Source organism: Rhinolophus ferrumequinum, chromosome 6, assembly GCF_004115265.2.
Source record: "Rhinolophus ferrumequinum isolate MPI-CBG mRhiFer1 chromosome 6, mRhiFer1_v1.p, whole genome shotgun sequence".
Lineage (NCBI taxonomy): Eukaryota > Metazoa > Chordata > Mammalia > Chiroptera > Rhinolophidae > Rhinolophus > Rhinolophus ferrumequinum.
In genome coordinates, this window is record NC_046289.1 from 85,240,059 (window position 1) to 85,261,139 (window position 21,081).

General features: G+C 32.7%; 1 protein-coding gene across 4 annotated transcripts in view; it reads left to right on the forward strand.

Moving 5' to 3' along the window:
- The window catches only part of MIPOL1 (mirror-image polydactyly 1), a 246,572-nt gene that overhangs the window by 213,412 nt on the left and 12,079 nt on the right, over positions 1–21,081 (forward strand). The window lies entirely within an intron of this gene.

A 21,081-nucleotide genomic window follows, 5' to 3' on the forward strand; every position in this document is an offset into this window, starting at 1 on the left:
TAGGTTTTATTTTCAAAATATAATTGGAAAAAAAAAACTAAATTGTACCCCAGAGCAAGTAGAAATACAAATTTCACTTAGATCTAGGATTCCATGTTTGATTATTTCTCTCCACTTGATCAGAGATTTGCCCATGTGCATATTTGGCCCTCGATAAATACAGAATGAAAGAATCTTTTGCTTATTTCAATGTAACTATCTAATAGTGAAATCATAAACATTGTCCATTAATAAACTTCATTCTTGGTCATTTTTATTTAAAGAAAAAACAAGTCATTCTGTAATAACATAGTATATAGTAGCAGCTGAGATGCATCTTTCTTCCTTTATTATTATCATCTATTTTTGAACAACTCAACAGAAACAGTTTTTTTCTTCAGTTCTTACTAACCTTACTAATTTTATTTTATTTTTTTTTTACTGTTTTGGCATTTATATCATTCAAACTAATAGTTCTTGGAACATCATCATTATTTGACATTTTCCTTTGCTGCACTTGACAGTATCCTAAGAGCATATGAAATCATATATTATTTCTCTGTATGTTACCATTTGACGAGCTACATAATGGTTAAAAAAAACATATAAACATATTTAAAATCATGAAACATCTTCCTCCTTAAAGTAGGAAGTCTGCCTTCTGAGCTATGTGTATTTCACATCAGTCTTCTAAGAAGTTCTCTACTGCTAACTGGAGGCCCTAATCTTTCCCGGAATGATGGGAGTAGCACAGTTCAAGAACAAGAATGAATCTCTGTATAATCACACCACAATGTGAGGTGACCATAAGACAGAGAATTGACCAGATACACGTATGGGTTTTAGGAAGACTTTCTGATGCTGTTTTTTTAACACAGCTGTGAGAAGAATGTGGCTAAGACCCAATAGTCATTCTTGAGTAGAACTGGCAAAGGAAACCATGAGGAGAAGAGAATTTAACACATGGGTGTAAGAGAGTAAGGCTTCATTGATGGGATCTGAGGGGAATGCCTAATGACTGGAAGAATCAAACTTGGCAATGAAAACACAAAGCTCTTTTCATCAATTCAAATGCACGCTCTAAAGCTGCAGATGGTCACCTCCAGCCTTGTCTATTCAGTGTGAGGTTTTATAAAATGGCACTTTGGTGAATACTAATAGATCAAAACAAAGATTTAATAACTAAAGATGTGGTGTTCATTTTTAAATGAGTATACAGGTCAATGTCTCAGAAAAGGATAAAAAAAGAGTACCTTTTACATGTGGGTCTAAAGTCTTTTTGTTATTGATTTTCAACTTCAAAAATAAACGACATTTATCTTCAAAAATAAATGACATACGTACAGATTGTGCTTTATAGAAAACAGCTTACATTTTGAAAAAGAGACCAAAATTGGGGTTTATAGTTACTGTCATTGATTTCATTGCTTCTGTTTGAGGACTCTCAATATATATAATGTCTGTTATGTTACCTTTCAATATTTTCTTGAAGCTCAACTGATAGGATAAATATGTTGCCAATTCTCAAAGATAAATCAATCAAATGAAAACATTAGACCAAAATATTTTCTACTTGGGATAGAACTTTTTTCCTTACCTTTCCAGAGAATGCAAAGAGACATTATTTAGTATAAAGAAAGCCTTTGAACTTTAATGCAGTCTTGAAATTACATTTTTGCTACTTTGCATTTGGTTTTCTAAGATGATAGAGATTCATAGTAATCATTTATATATTAAAAGGTATTTCACTATATTCAACTTGTTACTTACGCTTACATAAATAAATCTTACTTTAAAATTTGGTGTATTTTTCCAGAATAAATTTTATTTATAAGACTTGGTTAGCATTTTATAGTTTGTAAAAATTTTTTAGCTAAACCCAAGCAAATTAAGCTTAATTATCCAAAAATAAGCTTAAAATATGAACTTTGATAACTGATTAATAGCTTTCATATTCCTACTATTTGTAAGTCTGTATTCCAAATACTTTAATCAGTATGTGCCACTAACATAAGTAAATTAAAAGGCTAGAATTAGAAGTTAAAGGGGAGGCAACTTAATACCTAGTAGAAATATCAGAGAACTAATAGGACCCTTGACTGTCATAAATTGGGTCTGTACAAATCATTAAATTGTGTTTCTTCTCAGTTTCCTCATCTGAAAGTAGAGCTGATATTCTTTCCCTGTCTGCTTCAAAACATGGCTCTGAGGATCAAATAAGATACATAAGCTTAAAAGTGCAGTTTTCGAACCTCGGTTTTCTAACGTAATCTGTTCCAGAAGATAGTTCAACTTCTGAAACATTCAAAAACAGGCACGGTTTCCCCATAGAAAATAATGCAAAATGGATTAATCCGTTCCAGACCTTTAAAATCAACCCCTAAAACTGTAAATTTAGCATGAATTTTGCTATCTAATGATACCATAGATCTGTAAAATTTATGGCGTTCGTAAACAAAAATGTTTGTCAATAGAGACGTTCGAAAACCGAGGTACCATTGTACTTTGAAAAGTATAATGTGCTCTATATACGCCAGCTCTTGACTGAAGAATATCTTTTATTTGTACATTTTAAATAAAAATTATAACCACCTGGTTGGAACCAGAAGAAGTGAGAAAAATATTTTAGCCTCAGAGACATAATGTAAACACCATGTAACGGGTAAAAGAGCTTCTTCACATAGACCTTGGAAACTAGAACTAATGAGGATTCTGTGCATTCTTATACATTACTGTGAGAATGCAAAATGATGAAAACCCCTATGGAGAATGGGATGATGTCTAACAAAATTACATATGCATTTACCCTTTGACTAAGGAAAATCACTTCTAGGAATATATCCTAAATATTAAACAATGTAAGAATTATAGTATTAGTTTTAATAGCAAACAGAAAAAAAGACAAATAAATAGGAGAGTAGTTAAATAAACTATGGCACATAGAGCAATACAGTGTAACCATTAACAAAAAAAAGAGTAAGGGAGATGTCTAAAAACTAATATTGAGTGATCCCTAGGATATTGCTAACTGGAAAAAATCTAGTACTTACAATATGCTACCTTTTATGTGAGAAATAAAAATAAAAGGCACAGGAACTAATAATGAAAATGGCTACCTTTGGAGGTAGGTGAGAAATACATGCAGATAGATATGGGATTGGAGTGCAACTTTTCTGATCATGCCTTTTTGTGTAGTTTTGACTTTTGAGCCATGCATATATTTTACATATTCAGAAATTAAAGTAAAATAAAAAGATTAAAATAGTACATATATACAATGTAAAAGCGAGCTCTGAATAACAGGGTTGCTGGTTCGATTCCCACATAGGCCAGTGAGCTGCTCCCTCCACACTAAATTGAAGGACAACTACTTGGAGCTAATGGGCCCTGGAGAAACACACTGTCCCCCAATATTCCCAATAAAATTAAAAAAAGAAACAGGTACATTGAACAAAAGGACAATAGAAAAGAACATATACATTGAACAAAAAGATGACAGAAAAAATTAATGCAACAAACAGCTTGTTCTTTGAAAAGATTAGTAAAATTGACAAACCCCCTAGCTTGACACACTAAGGAAAAAAGAGAAAATAAATAAACAAAATCAGAAATGAAAGAGGAGAAGTTACCGGAAGTAAAATTGTCATTATTTGAAGATAACATGATTCTTTATATAGAAAACCCTAAAGACTCCAGCAAAAAAAACTATTAGAAACAATAAACACATACAGTAAAGTTCAGAATACAAAATCAATGTACAAAACTCCATTTCGTTCCTATATACTAACAATATAATTTCAGAACAAGAAATGAAAAAAACAATTCCTCTTGGAATTGCAAGCAAAAGAACAAAATACCTAGGAATAAACTAAATAAGGGATGTGAAGGACCTATACACTGAAAACTATAAGACATTATTTTTAAAAATTTAAAAAATACAAAGAAATGGAAAGATTTTGTGTGCATAGATTGGAAAAATCAACATAGTTAAAATGGCCATATTACCCAAAGCAATATACAGATTTAATATCCCAAAATGGTATTTTTTAAAGGAATAGGACAAAAAATTATCAGATTTATATGGAATTAGGAAGGACCCTGAGCAATCCTGAGAAAAAGGAACAAGGCTGGAGGTATCACACTCCCTGACTTCAGTTTATACTACGAAGTGATGGTAATCAAAACAGCATGGTACTGGCACAAAAACAGACACGGAACAATGGACTAGAATTGAGAACCCAGAAATAAACCCACATATATACGGCAGATAATTTTCAACAAAGGAGCCAAAAACATACAATGGAGAAAAGACAGCCTCTTCAATAGATGGTGCTGGGAGAATTGGAAAGCCACATGCAAAAGAATGAAATTAAACTGCTATCTGTTACCGTGTACCAAAATTAACTCAAAAATGGATTAAAGACCTAAATATAAGACCTGAAACAATAAATTGCATAAAAGAAAACACAGGTACTAATCTTACGGACCTTGGGTTTATTTGACCCCAAAGGTAAGGGAAGTAAAAGCTAAAATAAATGAATGGGACTATATCAAACTAAAAAGCTTTTGCACAGCAAAGGAACCATCAACAACAACAAAAAAGAAGCAACCAACCAAATGGGAGAAGATATTTGCAAACAACGCCTCCAATAACGGGCTAATATATCCAAAATATATAAAGAACTCATACTACTCAACAGCAAAAAAAAAAAAAAAAAAAGAAATACAGTAAAAAATGGACAGAGGACCTGAACAAACACTTCTCCCAAGAAGACATACAAACAGCCAACAGATATACAAAAAAGATGCTCAACTTCACTGCTATTAGGGAAATGCAAATTAAAACCACAATGAGATACCACTTTACACCTGTTAGAATGGCTGTCATCAACAAGACAAGTAATAACAAGTGTTATGGAGAAAAAGGAACCCTCATACACTGCTGGTGGGAATGTAAATTGGTGCAGCCACTGTGGAAAACAGTATGGAGTTTCCTCATAAAATTAAGAATAGAATTAACATATGATTCAGCAATCCCTCTTCTGGGTTTCTACCCCAAAAATTCTGAAAACATTTATCCGTAAGATACATGAACCCCTATGTTCATTGCAGCATTATTTATGGTGGCCAAGTCATGGAAACAACCCAGGTGTTCTTTGATAGATGATTGGATAAAGAAGATGTGGTACATATAAACATTCTAGTATTATTCAGCCATAAGAAAAGATGAAATACTGCCATTTGTGACAACACTGATGGACCTTGAGATTATGCTAAGTGAAATAAGTAAGACAGAAAAAGTCAAGAATCATATGATTTCACTCGTGGGATATAAAACTGAGAGCAACAAACGAACAAAACAAGCAAACAAACTCATAGAAACAGCCAGCAGTTTAGTGGTTACTGGAGAGTAAGGGGGAGGGGCATGGTAGAAGAGGGTAAAGGGGGTCAAATATATGGTGATGGAAGGAGATCTGACTTTGGGTCATGAACATAAGATGCAACATAGACATGATGGATTACAGAATTGTACACTTGAAACATATAATTTCATTAATCAATGCCACCTCAATAAATGTAATTAATTAATTAAAAATAAAACTATACTTACAAAAAGTAGATATATAGTTGCAATAGGGTAAGAGTAGGCGGGGAGGGAAGGATAGACTGTAAACGGGCATGAGGGAACTTTCTGAGATGATGGAAATGTTCCCTGTGATTATGATGGTGGTGGGTGTATACCTATATCAAAATCCATCAAATTGTTCATTTAAAAGTGATTAATTGTACTCTTATGTAAATTATACCTCAATAAAGCTGATTAATAAAGAAGTAACAAGTTAAAAAAAAAAAGGTCAGGGGGGAACCCTGATAGTGAATACAAATAAAAATAAATGTACCTAACTATATATCAAATTGGTAAGATACTTATAGAGAGAAAATGATTAATTCCAATATCTTTGGATCATCGGATTCTGATTATGCATCCTTAGTTTCATATAGTCTAAGGACAAAAAGAAATACAAATAAACCTTAAACTTAACTCAGTGTATTCCTACTTAGTTGTACTACTTGTTATTAAGATTTTGAAACTATTTTATGTATGTTGTTGGATTGAGCAATTAAGTAAATACTATTAGGAGCCAAGATTTTCACTGTAAAATAAATGGCATTAGGAAAAGTGAAGCTGTAATATTAAATTTGAATTGAAACTATCAATATAAATTCATGACTTTGAGAGTATTTTTTTCTTAGTTCTATCCATTGAAAAGGCCTTAGACGCAATGGACACACTGAATACCCAGATTTCAGTTTCTAAATACATTTCCCCCATTTCCCGTTAAAGGTTACCAGAGCTCCTAGGTCTGTAGCAGGGAAAGTACAGTGAGTCTAGAATACCTTTTTGTGCCAGAGGGCAAGAAGTATTCAAAGATTAATAGGGTCATGTCAAAAGGACAAGGGAACCAGCTTGAAAAGGTTCCCACTGACTAAATTTGGGGCAATTTATACATCAGAAAAAAGAATTGTATTTGATTATAGAATATTTAATTGTTTCGTCTTACAGTCTATAAAAATACTAAAGAAAAGATGGAAGATCGAAAGGAAGAAACCCTTTTTGTACAACAGAATGGCAGTTAATATATGTAGACAGAATTACAGGTTTAGAAAATCACCACCTTCTAACCCCCAGTGTAATTAGTTCAAGCAGAGACCATCCATCAGACATATAATGAGTTAAAAGAAACTACTTAGGTACTAGAATCAGTCAGTCCATTTTAAGAAAACTTACTTAGCATATACAAGGAGTTTAAAAGTTAAAAATCAGAGAGAGCTTAGACCTAGGGTTTCAAGATGTCAAGTGCCTTCAAATAATATTTAAGGATTTATTATTAAATTTACTTCAGAAATTTTTCTTACTCAAATATCTGTGCTTATGTAAATGATAGCAGATAGACCTAAACCATTCAACCTTTTATCAAAATTCATCTTTTAAAGAAACTCACTACAATGTAAAGAAGTTTTGCCTTAGAGATTTATCCATATTAGACTAGGTATTGATCCTTTCTTTATTTAAATTTTGATATTTTGTTTATCATAGAGTTTTTGTGTTGATATTTTTTAAATATTGCCTTAAAATATTATTTATCATGATGAATGAGAAAGTTTTTTACACTCCCTTAAATTTTTCATCTAATTTGAGTGCCTAATTCACCTCACCATAGTTCTAGTCTTGAATGCTCTATAAAAGATGAAAAAGATACTGATGGAGGGGGAAAATACATTCCTAGTTTGCCCTCATTCAAATAATAATAATAATGATAAGTAACTTTAGCCTGTATGATTTCTACTGAAGGGTGTTTCATGTTCAGACATGATAGTGATATAATGGAGCTGAACAACTATGTTGCTTCCCACCCTGTGGAACTTGGCCAGGTTTTTAATTATAAACTGTCCAGAAAGCCTACCTCTGTCTGAATTTCTGTTTCTTACTTCATGGTTATTACCTGCACCACTTTTTCAGCTGTTGCTTTGTCTTTATTTTATTTCCACCATCTGTGTCCATCAGTTACCATATCTATCTGGAGTTCTGATTGTATTCTAGACCCTAAATGTTGATTTCAATTTGAGAATATATGATTTTTATGAATCAAAGATAAATACGGTAGAGAAAATTGCTATGACAATGCCAGATTAATAAGTTGAATATTACTTTTCTTTGTAGGCCCCTGGCTTAGTTTGAAGTTTCAAGGTGCATTGATGTATTATCTCTACTCGTCTCCCAAAGGATGTTGCCAGTCTTTTGAATTAATCTCGAATCAGGTTGATATGTATTCCCTGTTAATCAAAATTTGAAATGTTGACATTAGGAAAATTCATTCAGTGCTAATTATATATAACTTTTATGAAAGTTGGGAAGGAAAGAATCCTACATTTTAAAGTTTAGTATCAGCCTAAAGTCCTAAGAAAACAGTAGTGAGTAGCTTAATAAGCCATCTTAATAAGATACCTTAATAAAACTAACCAGTTATTCTAGCTTGCTGCATTTTACTTGGCAGTATAAAAATCAGTGACTCACTTATTCAATCCTTAATTGAAACTTTTCTGGGTTTAAAATGATCCAAAACCTCAGCAATGTTACAGCAACGTTTCCAACCTTTCTTGACTCTTGAATCCCTTAAATAGTAATACATATTCTCTAGGTGGAGTTTTAGGCATCTTTTTTTTTTTTTGTAGGAGTATAAGGTAAAGAAGCTAATTTTCATTGATCATTTTATAAATTTTATTTAAGTACAATCTTTAATATTCATAATATGTAACATCGTATGGTGTTTGCCTTCAGTTGTATAAGAAAAAGCGTAATTTATTAAGTTTTATAATTTATTAAGTTTTAAGTTTGGTTTAGGGACTAAATACGTATAAAGAAGTAGATAAAAATTTAGTAACACTTTATGACATTAAATAACTGCTTGTGAGATGATATTTGGAATTCTTAGCATTTTACTTTTAAAATGAAATAATGGTGGTTTTTTTCAGCTTCCATTTGCTAGAATATTTCCACAAGTAGCATATTGTGGGTGTCTTGGTTTTTATTTCAATATATGTAAAGCTAAACTTAACACGTACTGTTATTATTCTAATGTTTTATCTTAGTTTTTTTTTAAGAGAATCTGAAGGTGACTTTACAGACTTGTCTTTATGCCCATCGTTAATTTGTATTTTGACATAAGTGTATTTTCTGCTTCCTCTAAGTATTCAGTGGTCCATCAGGGGTTGAAATTAAACAGTTTACAACTTAGAAAGAAAAAATTATTATGCTCAAAAACACCATGTGGCCCAGCTCTGATCAGCTGAACAAATCAGCTGAGGGACTGAGTCATGAACATGCCTTGCTGGTGTTCGCCTAACCCCCACTTTGCTCATTCGTAGGCACTCAGAAGTCCTCAGACTAGTCTATTTTAGAAGGCTTAGTAAAGAAATAAAAGGTAAAAATGTTTAATACTAATTTTATGCTTTGGCTTCAAAAAGAAAACTCAGAACAGACATTACCACTTTTGGCTACATGATCTCCTGCGAATTTTTGAATTACAAAATGAAAAAAATGATGCTTGAGAGAATGCCAGGGTATAGTTTTTGCACACCCTTTTTACTCTTTGTCAGTTTCAACACATTTTATTATTTCCTCAAAAACATATTTTAAAATACTTTCATTATTTATTAACCAGCCCCACCCCCCCAGATATACATTAAAGTCGATTGAATTACCTGAATTAGTTAAAGTAGGATATAAGTTATTGAAAAAAGGGATCATTTGCTAGAAAAAGTATGTTATAGCATATTAAATAAATGTTAATGGTTTCTTTCCATTCTCTATATAGATTCTCTATATCTTCAAATAGAGAACAGTTTTCAAAACAGGAAATTTAATAGTTTATTATAGAATAATTGACTGTATGCTTTAAAATACTAAGTAAATATTTTTGTCATTTTGAGCAAAGTGTGCAACTCTGAGATCTGATTTGTTTGTGTTAGTGGACTTACCAAATATTAGTTTTTGCTAGTTCGGTTTATACCATTTGTCCTTCCCGTGCCAACACTCTGATTTTGCTCTGAAATATAGTCTTCAGCTTGCTGATATATGATACTAGCTTCAAAGCTAACTTTTCTAGCTTACTGAGTATGCTTAGTATATTCCGTAATTAATAAATCAATAGAACCTTTTTGTAATATACAAACTCCTGCTTTATGAAGCAGTTATAAGCAAACTGTAAGTGAACACATGAATCCAAAAAAGGTATGTTGTGATTATATTGACTCTGAAAACATTTGACTTTCATAGAATACATCATTTGTTGTGTGGTATAAATTGGTTGTAGTATTGCTCATAATTTTGTGAATAATAAATCTAGTGAATAGTAAAACAATAAAAATGTTTATATTCTAGGAGTACATTTTAATTATTCTGAAGAGCTACATGTTAGTTGTATCTTTGAACAAATTAATATGTATGAATCATGTTTCTTGTTTAGGGAGTGAAACTGGGACCTGTTAATAAAATTTGTATCCTTAGTAATTGAATTTTATATTAGTCTTCATACATTTTCTATATTATATTACGATGTAAAAATGCATTAAAAACTTTTAAATAGCATTTAAGTAACAATTTAAACACAATAAACTCTACATTGATTAAGTAAATTTGTTTAGAAGGTAATAAAATGAATGCATCAAAGAATTTACTTTAGCAATCATGTCATCTTGCTCATTTTTAAATAATTCCTGCTTAATGTAATATCTCATTACTCATTAAATTTGACTGAGTCTTAAATAGATAACCCATCTGGCTGCCTAAGTCTTTAATGAGACTACTTCTGTGATATAACATAGCTTTGATACTGTTTTCCTGATAGATTTTATCACGTTCAGAAATAACCATTTTGACTATTAGAAAGTGGCTGTATTCATAATTGTTTGATGTAGATGTGTTATTAATTATTGTAAAATGAAAAACTAAGTACAGATCATTACAATTGGATTGATTGAATTAACAAATAGATGAGTTATAATAGCCATGCCAAATATAAATATTAGATCTTTTTTCAGATCTCAACAATGAATGTATTTCATTCTAAATAAAAAACATGAAAGAGAAAACTCCTAATAGATGAAAGGCCGTGATTTAAATATTTTCCCAATTATGATTACCATAAGCAGGATCTTGCACAATTTTATTCATGTCTTTATTCAACATATATTTTTTAACCATATACTGTGTGTCAGGCACTGGTGAACAAAATCAAACTGTGCCTTGACTTCATGAAGCAAGACTTTCAGAAAAGACAAGTATTAAATATGGAAACAAATTTAAATATTTAACTACAGATTGTATTGAATGCAATAAGGAAAAATTCCTACGAGCTATAAGAGAGTATAACAGGGAAATCTAATTTAGATTTCTGTTAGGGGAAGAGGTTTTTTTTCCTAAGCTGGGACCAGAAATATAAATAGGAATTAGCCAGGGGCTAAAGCCTTCCATATGGAAGCCAAAACAAAGAAGTGGCACGTTGGAGTACTGAAGAAAGATCTTTGGGGCCAGAGGGCAGCTGGAACAAATAAGGAAGAGAGAGCAGAATGCAGTGAGATCTTGAAGAACCTTGTAACCCTTGTTAAAGTTTCTATCTGTTTGGTTTTGTTTCTTAACCTTATTTTACAGGCAGGGGAAATAGTTGATAGATTTTAATCAGGGGACATGTTCTGATTTGCATTTCGAAAAGATTACCCCTGACTATTCTGTGGAGGATAAATTGCAGTGGGACAAGAGTAGAAGTCGAGAGACTCCTTAAGAAGGAATAGACTTGGATAAGGAGGGTGTCATTGGAGATAGAAGTAGTGGGACTTGCGATCTACGTGACATCCAAGCAGTAAACTTCCTAGGTGGGACGCAGAGTATTAAGGAGACTGTCCACATATTTGTCTTAAGCAACCTGATAGATGGAAATAGCATTTATTGAGGTTGGGAAGACTAGGGAAAGAACAGAGTTGAAATGGAAAGACATTTTTTAATGAGTTTGAGGACTATGCAAAACTACTTGAGATCTTAGTTTCTCAAAGAAGGACTTAAACTTGTAACAGCTAATCCTTCAGAATTGTTCACAGGTCTATTTTAAAAAATATTTGGGATTTGTGTCTTATATTTATTGTAAAAAATTCTAATGCAAAGAGGATAACCTACAGTTCTCCCACATGACAACCTTACCATTAGGCTATATGAAGGAGGCCAGATAACATCCTGTAATATGTTTGATGTCTATAATACCAGGCATAACTTAAGCAGACTATTTAGTTAGTATGTTTTTTCCTTCTAATAAAATAGATCATTTTTCTCCAAAAGTTTTCATTGAACCATCTTGCCAAGAATCAGGTTAGGTTTTAAAACTCTGTAATTCACACATATGGATCAATATTTTGTGCCAGAACTTTTGTTTGCTATATGTATTTCCTGCTAATAATGAATTTGCATCATATTAAAAGATCTGATGTATGCATATTAGCCAGACAAGTATATAATTTGAAAACATGATTTTATGTTTTGTTTTGTTTCAGGACAAAAAATGTTTTGAAGTTTATGTTATCTATGGCTGTGTAACAAATTACTCCCAAACTTAGAGGCTTAAAACAGCTATTATTATTTCACAGTTTCTGTGGGTCAAGAAGCTGATGCAGCTTAACTGGGTCCTCTGACTCTGTGTCTTTGATAAAGCTGCAATCATCTCAATGCCTGACTGGAAAATGTCTACTTTCTAGATAACTCTCATGGTTATTGTCAGGATTCACTTCTCACAGGCTGTTAGAATAAAGCTTAAGTTCCTCTCGTGCTGAAGACCTCAAGGCCTTCTTTGGTTCTTTGCTGTGTGGGCTCTCCATACAGCATGTCTCAGCAGGGCAGGTGGTTCCATTGGAATGAACGAGCAAGAGAGAGAGTAAGCTAGCAGAATGGAAGTCACAACCTTTTGTTACCTAATCAGAGAAGTGACATCCAATCACTTTTACCATATTGTATTCATTAGGAGCAAGTCACTAGTTCCAGTTCACACCAGTGGGGAGGGGATTACACAATGGTGTGACTACCAAGGAGGCAGGGATCATTGAGAACCATTTTAGAAGCTACCTCCCACAAAGTTTTTTAAAGGTTAAGTTACTTTTATTGGACTTTAGGTAGCTGGAAATTGGTGATCTGTAAGACATTCAGTTAATTTGATTGCTTCATGAGCAGTGACAATTGTGGGAAAATGTACAACCACAATCTGACTTTAGGATGCCGTCACAATCCTCTGAAAATCTACAAGACCCTGTCTAAAGAAACCAAAGGTCATTGCAGGGTCAAAACTTCTAAAGAAACCAAGCCTGAGCCAAAATGAAGTACCAAGAATCATGCATATTCAGAAACGAATAGATCATGAACAGGGCAGTTAGCAGGATCTGTCTGTGTTGGTCTCAGTTCTGGCCAGCTTTCCACTTATAAATTTGAATTTTAAAATTCCAAGTGCCTCTAGCTAGTATAAGAAACAAGAAGGAATTTAATTTTCACCTCTTTCAAATCAAGATGAATCCAGAGAATCTGAGTCAAGATTTAAGCTAGTCCTGCTAGTAAAACTGAGAAAAATAAAATAATAAGAGATGGGGGAAGCACTCAGCCGAGGTGAATATGGAAAGCCAGTCATTGTTTGAATTTGAATATGCTGAAGTGCAGCAGTTTTATTGGTACTGCAAATCTCTTATTGCTATTGATGCTATTAATAATGATAAGCATTGTGTTTTTAAATTCAGTAGCATTGGAAATTCAGCAAAATATTTAAGTTATCAAATATAAATGTTTAAACACTGGAGCTTTCTTAAAAGAACAAATAATTGTAATCATTGACATGAAAGATTACGAAAAGATAAAATAATAATAAACATAAGTGTTGCCACAATAGAAATGTCAGTGAATGGACAGCTGTCAAAATATTTTGGTAAACTAAGACTTAAAAAGAGTTTTAAATAATGAAAAGACGAAAGTTGAATGAGAGTAGTGCCCGCCCTTTTCCACGTACCTTGAATTATTTGAAAGTACTTAGAAAATTTTTTGAAGTTTATATCTTCTGCTCTTCAATTCAATTATTATTTTAATCAAGCATGTGCTCTTCACCGAGCATTGAGTTAGACACTGAGAATCACTGGTAAATAAAATAAAGTGCAGCAGCACCTGCCATCACTCAGCTTACAGTCTAGCAAGGAATCCTGACAATTGTGATGGGGCAGTGGCGGGGGACTATGGGAGCACATAGGAAGGAAACCTATTTCAGACTTGAGTCAATCGAGGGAGGTTTTATAGTTGTGAAAAGCATGTATATTCCATTAACCCTGTGGGTTATGTTGCTAGGAATCTTGATTATCCGTTACAGCATGCTATCAAAAGTGGTCTAAAATTGAAGATTCAGCCTCCCTCCCAAAAAAATGAATATGATATAGCATATGCACAATAATCACCTACTAAAGAGATAACATACATCCTAATCACATCCACATCCTTCACTTAAAGCTTTTTGGAGCTAGCTATATGTGTTTCAAAATTTACAGTTTTATATATAGTATTCTCTTTATTGTATAATACCTTCAGTTGTTTTAGAGAAGCACTTTGTAATCAAACACATGAATATTTCTGCAGTGAAATACATGAATTGTCACCAGGTCAGATTTTGCTGCTGCATGAGTTTGCAGCAAACTTACAAAAAAATTTTTTTTGGCTTTTCAGAGCTGTTTGAATTTTGAAATTGAACATTAAGGGATTGTGAATACAGCCTCCTTTTCCATAAAAAGATAGCTGGACCTGATAAATTAACAAAAGGATACCCAGTGAAGACTTTGCGTTATTTTTGTGCCTAAAGTATCAATCATTGAAATTTAGGGGACAGGTCTCACTCATTCTTCTGTGATGGCATATTGACTTTTCCTCATTGCCAGGAAGGATCAATGGGGAAGAGGAGAGAATATTCTTAATGGCTTCTTTACAATAGTATTTCTAAGCGATTATGGCATATCAAAAGTTGTTTAAGTTTCAGAGACAGAAGAATCACAAAAGGGTGATAAACATTTTTAAGTAGGATTTAAATACTTTTGTTAAATAGTAGCCTCTCCATACTAATATTTATGTCATGCCTCTGGTCAGGGTAGGTACTGTATATATGCTACTTTATAATACCAGATTATGTAGTAACCTCATGGACTGGGCTGAATTTATTATGAGGGTTTTGTCCTAGTGGGAGCATTCATATTTCAACATTTTCCCAAAACTTGATTTCATTGTTAAAGTTTTTTCTAAAACCTCACAAGTCAGGTAAGTTTTATGTTTAGTGAGATGCATAACTATTAATTAGGTAAAATAAAAAGAAAACATCAAATGCCACACATAAAGGATTTTTTTGACGGAGGAATTTGTGGGGGTCCTTCTGGAAGAGGTGTCCTTTTATTACAAGCTCCAGCTTGCTTTTGAGGGATGGGCCACAAAAGGAGAGGACAAACTACAGAAACAAAATAAATTCATAGCATGAAGTTCTCATTTGAGCCCAAATGCAAGCTGTTTGGACCTTCTTCCTAAAACCTCTTTCTTCAGAATTCTGTGAATGTGATCACTGTTTTAAGCAAAGCATTTTGCCTACTCATGAATAAGAATTTATACTCATGTGCCAAAGAAAGGTAAAGGCAAATGTGTGTTTCTTAATAATACTAAAAAATGTAACTTGGAATTTCAGTCTCTAAAATATTATCAACTTGCTTACAGACTTTGAAAAATACAAGCATTGATTGTTAATTTCCAGCCAATACAAACCATTGTAAAATCATAATTTGAATCTTAAAAAATTACTCCATACATATATATTTTGTAGACTAGAGTACAAATTCTGTGAGAAAAGAATTTGGGTTTGCTTATTTGGGGTTTTTTTAATTTGTTACAAACAATGCTACAAGTGAACAGCCTTCCTTAAATATTTTTATATAGTTCTTTCAATAGGATAAATTCCTAGAAATGAAAATTTTAAGGTTCACAACAACATGCCTTTTTAATTCCAAGTATTGCCAAATTGTTCTTTTAAAATGTTATATGAACAACTAATAATTTATGAGAATGCTTATTTTCTTAAGCTTCACCACTATTTAATATTATCAAAGTTTTTAACCCTTCAATCGGAAAGATGAAACATTATATCTCATTTTAATATGTATTACTTCAATTATGAGTAAAGTTAAGCAACTTTTTACATTTTTATTTGCAGTGTATTTTTCTTTTTATGTGAACTGCCTGTTCGTGACCTTTTCCCATTTTTGTATTGTACTGTTAATCAACCTTTATTAACACAAACTCTTTGGATAGTCAATAAATTCGCTTTTTATTATATGTACTGTGAACATTTTTCCCTATTTAAAACTTTGCTTATATTATTTCTTACGAGTTTTTTTTCTCTTACGTTGGCAGGTTTATTAAATTGTAGTATTTTATGATAACTATGACAGCTTGCTAACTCTTAAATTGCTTGAGATTATTATTGTTATTATTATTATTTATGATTATCTGCCTAGAAAAAGTATTAGAACTATTTACAAACTTGATCTCTGTGTACTTTTTTTCTTTTAAACAAAGAGTTGTTTTTATTAATTAGTAGTTAGGTAGATAATAGTTTTTATACCTTAATAGTAATTCAGGTTGGTTTATCTTAGCAAATAAGCTATTTAGTCATAGTTCTTCAGCCATAAATCTCCTCTTCCAAAGCAAATATCCTGCAAGGATAGAACAAACAGGATCAAAACGAGGTGAGAGGTTTGAACTTTTACATGCCAGATTGGCCTCATTTTGGGTGTGGGAGATTAAAGGAAAGTACCTGAGATAGCTTTGACTATATAAGGAAATGTCTCTTTCAGTCGAAATAATGTCTTTATTTGTAAATACTTAATTAGCAAAGTAGTACAGCCTTGATTTATGATCTTAACAACCAATGAAATAGTTCTTCCATCTTTGTGTACCGTATGTCCTCTGAATTTATTTTTCTAGGAAAATTCTAGGTAGTAGAGGTAAAATTGTGAAAGTTGTATAACATACATGCTGAATATAAATACTTAATAGCCACATGCAACTTTTAAGTCTCATGCTGTCTGTCAGCCTCATAGGATCCGCAAACCTGTAGAGTTTAATAAAAAATAAGTGAGAATGGGAAGAGAAAGAGGTTGCATTTTTCTCTTTCGAATGCCCTGTTGTTCACTTCAGTAGTTAAGTACATGTGTTCATCTTTATTGAGAGAAATATTAACTAATATAGTTTTTGATTGGCCAAACATTTTTAAAATGCTTTTTAACCACAATGTGTACTTTTGCAAATTACTAAAGCACTGTATATTAATTACAGTTAAATATTTGTCCAAATCGGAATTATTACAGGGGACACAAATTCCTGGAAGTGGAATGGTAGAGTTAAAAACTATTTAGAATTGTTAGAAAAGGATTCTATTAATTAGAAAAACGATTAAGCCATATATAGAGATGCAGTTGAAAAAATTACAGATTTTCAGTCTCTTCAGGTGTATGGAAAAGAGAGAAATATGGTGCTGGGTTTTTTTTATAGTAGATAGGTAATATTTCATTTTGCCCTCTGATTATAAAACACATCATAAATACTTTCCCTGATAAGAATGACCTAAATAGTAAAAGCTGTGTATATAAGGAGATACAGTGATAGCTAGAATTTAATTTAGATGTACTTCTTATGATACAAGGACTGAGGAAATTTTTATTCAAAATGTCTATGCTTTGTTATTATGGCTTTTTTATACCTTTCAAAGACACTGGTAGATAATAGAGCAGAATGACGTGACGCTAAAAAAGGCGGAGTGTTCTTCCGATCAAAGAGCTGCCCTACAGTATAGTTCGGATTGAGTGAGAAAGTTTAGACAAGAGTTAATAGCTTGCTTTGAGGATATAAGTCATCCTCTGTTCTCAGCAAGCATGTCAGAAGAGTGGACCAGCACTTCTGACAGATTAATGGGAACGACTTAAGTCTGTGGGTATATGTACATAACATTAGAAGCACACTGCCTATGGAAGCATTTTGGCAAAAAGGGAACAATTAGGAGCAAAGTGAACTCTTTCAACTTGTTCCTTTGTATACCTGGCAATACCTTTTCTCCTAGTAGCTATTTCACTATAAGCACTATTACAAAATGTTTCTTGTTAGTCTGACTACATACTGTATGGAATTAAAAATGAGAAAAATGGTGGGTTTTAATGAGAAATATGGACCAGTGTAGGGAGAAAAAAAAAAGCAATAAATTTGGATTGGATTTTCATCTCGTATATGATATAAAGACAAGTCACCAAAAAAAATTGCGTCACGTGCTTAGCTCTCCATTACATTTGGTGGACTCAATAAAAGGTGTGCTGTGCAGCTCTTGCCCACAAGAATGAGTTTAAAGCATTGGTATTTAGTTATTTCCACATACTGCTTCATTGACCGGACTTGTAGCTAAATATTTAGAGAAGCCAGAAATTCCTGGAAGTGGAATTGTTGAGTGAAAGAGTATCTGGCATCCTGCATCTGTATATAATGCTAGTATTATATTAATATATGTTTTGTCTTTTTATTATTTCATAGAATAGAATGGTACTGACTGACCTGTGAGCTGTTCAGTGCAGATAATACAGTGAAAAAAAAGGCCTCAAGGAAATTGAACGTGGCCCTATAGAATGGGTGAGATACGAGTAAGCGGAGAGGAAACAAGACAGGGGAAAAGAGGAAAGAAGCAGCATAAATGAGGCAGAGGTACTGAGAGGAGACAGTACAAAGGTCAGCCCCGCGGGAGCAGAGGTTCCTGTGATGACATCAGATAGTCCAGGCTGGGCTTAATTGCGGAATGCCTTCAAATGTGTACAAAGGCATTTGGATTTCATGTGATAAGGAGTAAGACGCCATTGCAGAGTTTTGAAAGCAGTAAAGGTTACTTGATGGAAATAGTATTTTAGGAACATCAGTCTCACTTAGCATTGAGGAAGATGAATTGAAGCAGGTTGGTGTCAGAGGAAAGAGTAGCAGCTGCGATGCCATCATAACAATATATATAATAGTGTGGACAACCGGAGTGCTGGTGTAGGCTGGTAGCAGGGAGAATGGGAGGGAGGGGTTCGTTACAGAAACACTGTAGAGAAAAACAATATGAGCTGGTGACTGAAGAGATGTGAAAGGTAAAGAACTAGTCGGTATTTTAAGATTTTTCTGCCTAAGAGATAGGAACAACACAGTGCCATTAATAGAATGTCTTTAGTTCAGTGTTAAGAACTAATTTCATTTTCTTTTTGTGTAACCCTAACTTACGAACTTATGAGAAAAAATATTAAGTTGAGTTTGAGAACAGTACTGTCTGATGGCAGATATAAAACTCATCAAAATTGGCTTCCAGAAACTGAAGAGCCAAAGAAGGGAAGGGCTTGTAAGGATTCCTCTCCGGGAGTAATAGAAATACCCATGAGAATGTCTTTAGACTGATAGCAATTTAGATCACATAACCTTCTTTCCCACATAATTAAACTCTTTCTATGGGGTTTAGTGCTAAAAGTCAGAATGTCCAAAGTTATTCTGAATGATAAAGATTATTCTTAAGAGCTGTATGTCAAACCATTCAAAGATAGGCCAGATGTCAAAGTTATGGCTTGAAGTGTCATTCTTCAAACGGCCCTGTGTAACTCGTCTACTGGGCAAACAGCAGATCAGTTCCTGAGATGGTACCACTTGGAAGAATGATCTAAACCCGGCTGGGGGGTTAATACTTAAACGTCCCCATAGAAGCAGCTGAAAGCAGCATATAGAAAGAATTCTTATAATTATTTTGTTTAAAAAGGCACATGGTGAGGATAGGCTGTCAGCAAAGATTTAAAGCAATTATTCATTAATATCATCTAGGTTATGTACTCAAACGAAGTATTTCTACCAAATTTAGGTAACAAAACACATATCAGAAGACGTAAACACTACCCAAACTAATCTAAGGAAAAATGACAATAAATTATAACTCTCATATATCATGCTTCGTAGAATATTTTAAAAACATTTATGATTCTAGCCATTTTATCAGGAGGCAGGTTTGAGGCTCTGCTCTTTGCATCTGGGAATGTTCTACCAATTAAGATAAAAGAATAGTTTTCATTGGCCTTACAAAGTGCTGTCTTGTACTCTGTAAATCTTAATCATTGTAAATATATAAGGCCTTTTTATCATCTTTACTGTCAAATTTACCGTAGTTTCTAGAATATAAAAATCTGTATGTATTGTTACCAGTGCAAATACTGTAAGCCTAAAGGAAATCATGAAAAATCCATCTCACTGAATAAATTACTCACTGTAAATAAATTTAAACATAAGTATAATTCACATCTGAGATCAAAGTAACTCAGTCGCCTAAGGCAATTATACTAAATAGTGTCCCTGTAGCTCGAAAGAGTTAATGTGTGTCCCTATGTCCCTAACTCACTACCAATGAATAATCTAATCTAGGTACTAAGAATAAAGCCCATTAATCCTTAATACTAACACTTTAACACATAAAAGAAAGATGTATGTGATTTAATTTTAAGTCTTCAATGGTGCTTGAAAAGTATTAACTGTGAAGTGAATGGATATGAAAGAATGGAAATTACATTTACAAGTGGCATATAAAAATCAGAAATAAATGCAACTCAGTCAGAAATGCTCATTTTTCTAAGCATCCAGAATTCTTTATCTATAAAGTACAAAAAATGTGTGTGTTTGGAATATGTACTATTTTTGAAATAGATGAAATATAAATCTGTATCTTTCTTTTAGATACAGACCTTTATAACATTTTCCCTTTTATATGTTGTGGTGCCAATTCTTTTTTTTTTTTAATTAAAGTTTTTTGGGGTGACTGATTAGTAAAGTCACATAGGTTTCAGGTGTACAATTCTGTAATGCATCATCTATATAAGTGGTGGCAATTCTAAGTAACTAAATGTGTGTTCTGTGACTAGTATGTGTCATAAACTTTTCAGAGAAATGTACCTTTTTTGTGATTATATTACTTAGCTAAATTTTGATGTTTTAGAAAGCTTAATGTGTATTCATATAAAAAATTTGGACTTTATGTAAGATAGCTAAGTCCTATAACAGCAGTCTAAAAATATCATGAATGAGATTGAATTTCCAACTTCTATGTACTGTATTCTTATCTTAAAACCAAGAATCAACTCTCCATAGACAAAAAAAAATTTTAGGACAATATAATTGAGCAGTTTTCAAAACAATATTTAAGAAGGAAGTGACTTATCACTTAATTTTTTTAACAAAAGACATTCTAAAAATAGCGAAACTGTGGTATTTTAAATAGGACAATGATACAACCAATGAACATCTGTTTCAGTCTAAGAGAAATAAAAGTCTTCTATGTGCCTTCAGATGTAACTTACACAGAGGTTCATATGGACTGTCCTAGAAGCTGCAAAGCAGGGCAAAACACAAAAACCAGAAGAAAAAGAACAGGAACCTTTCCAGTAGTCTGTGTCCTTTTT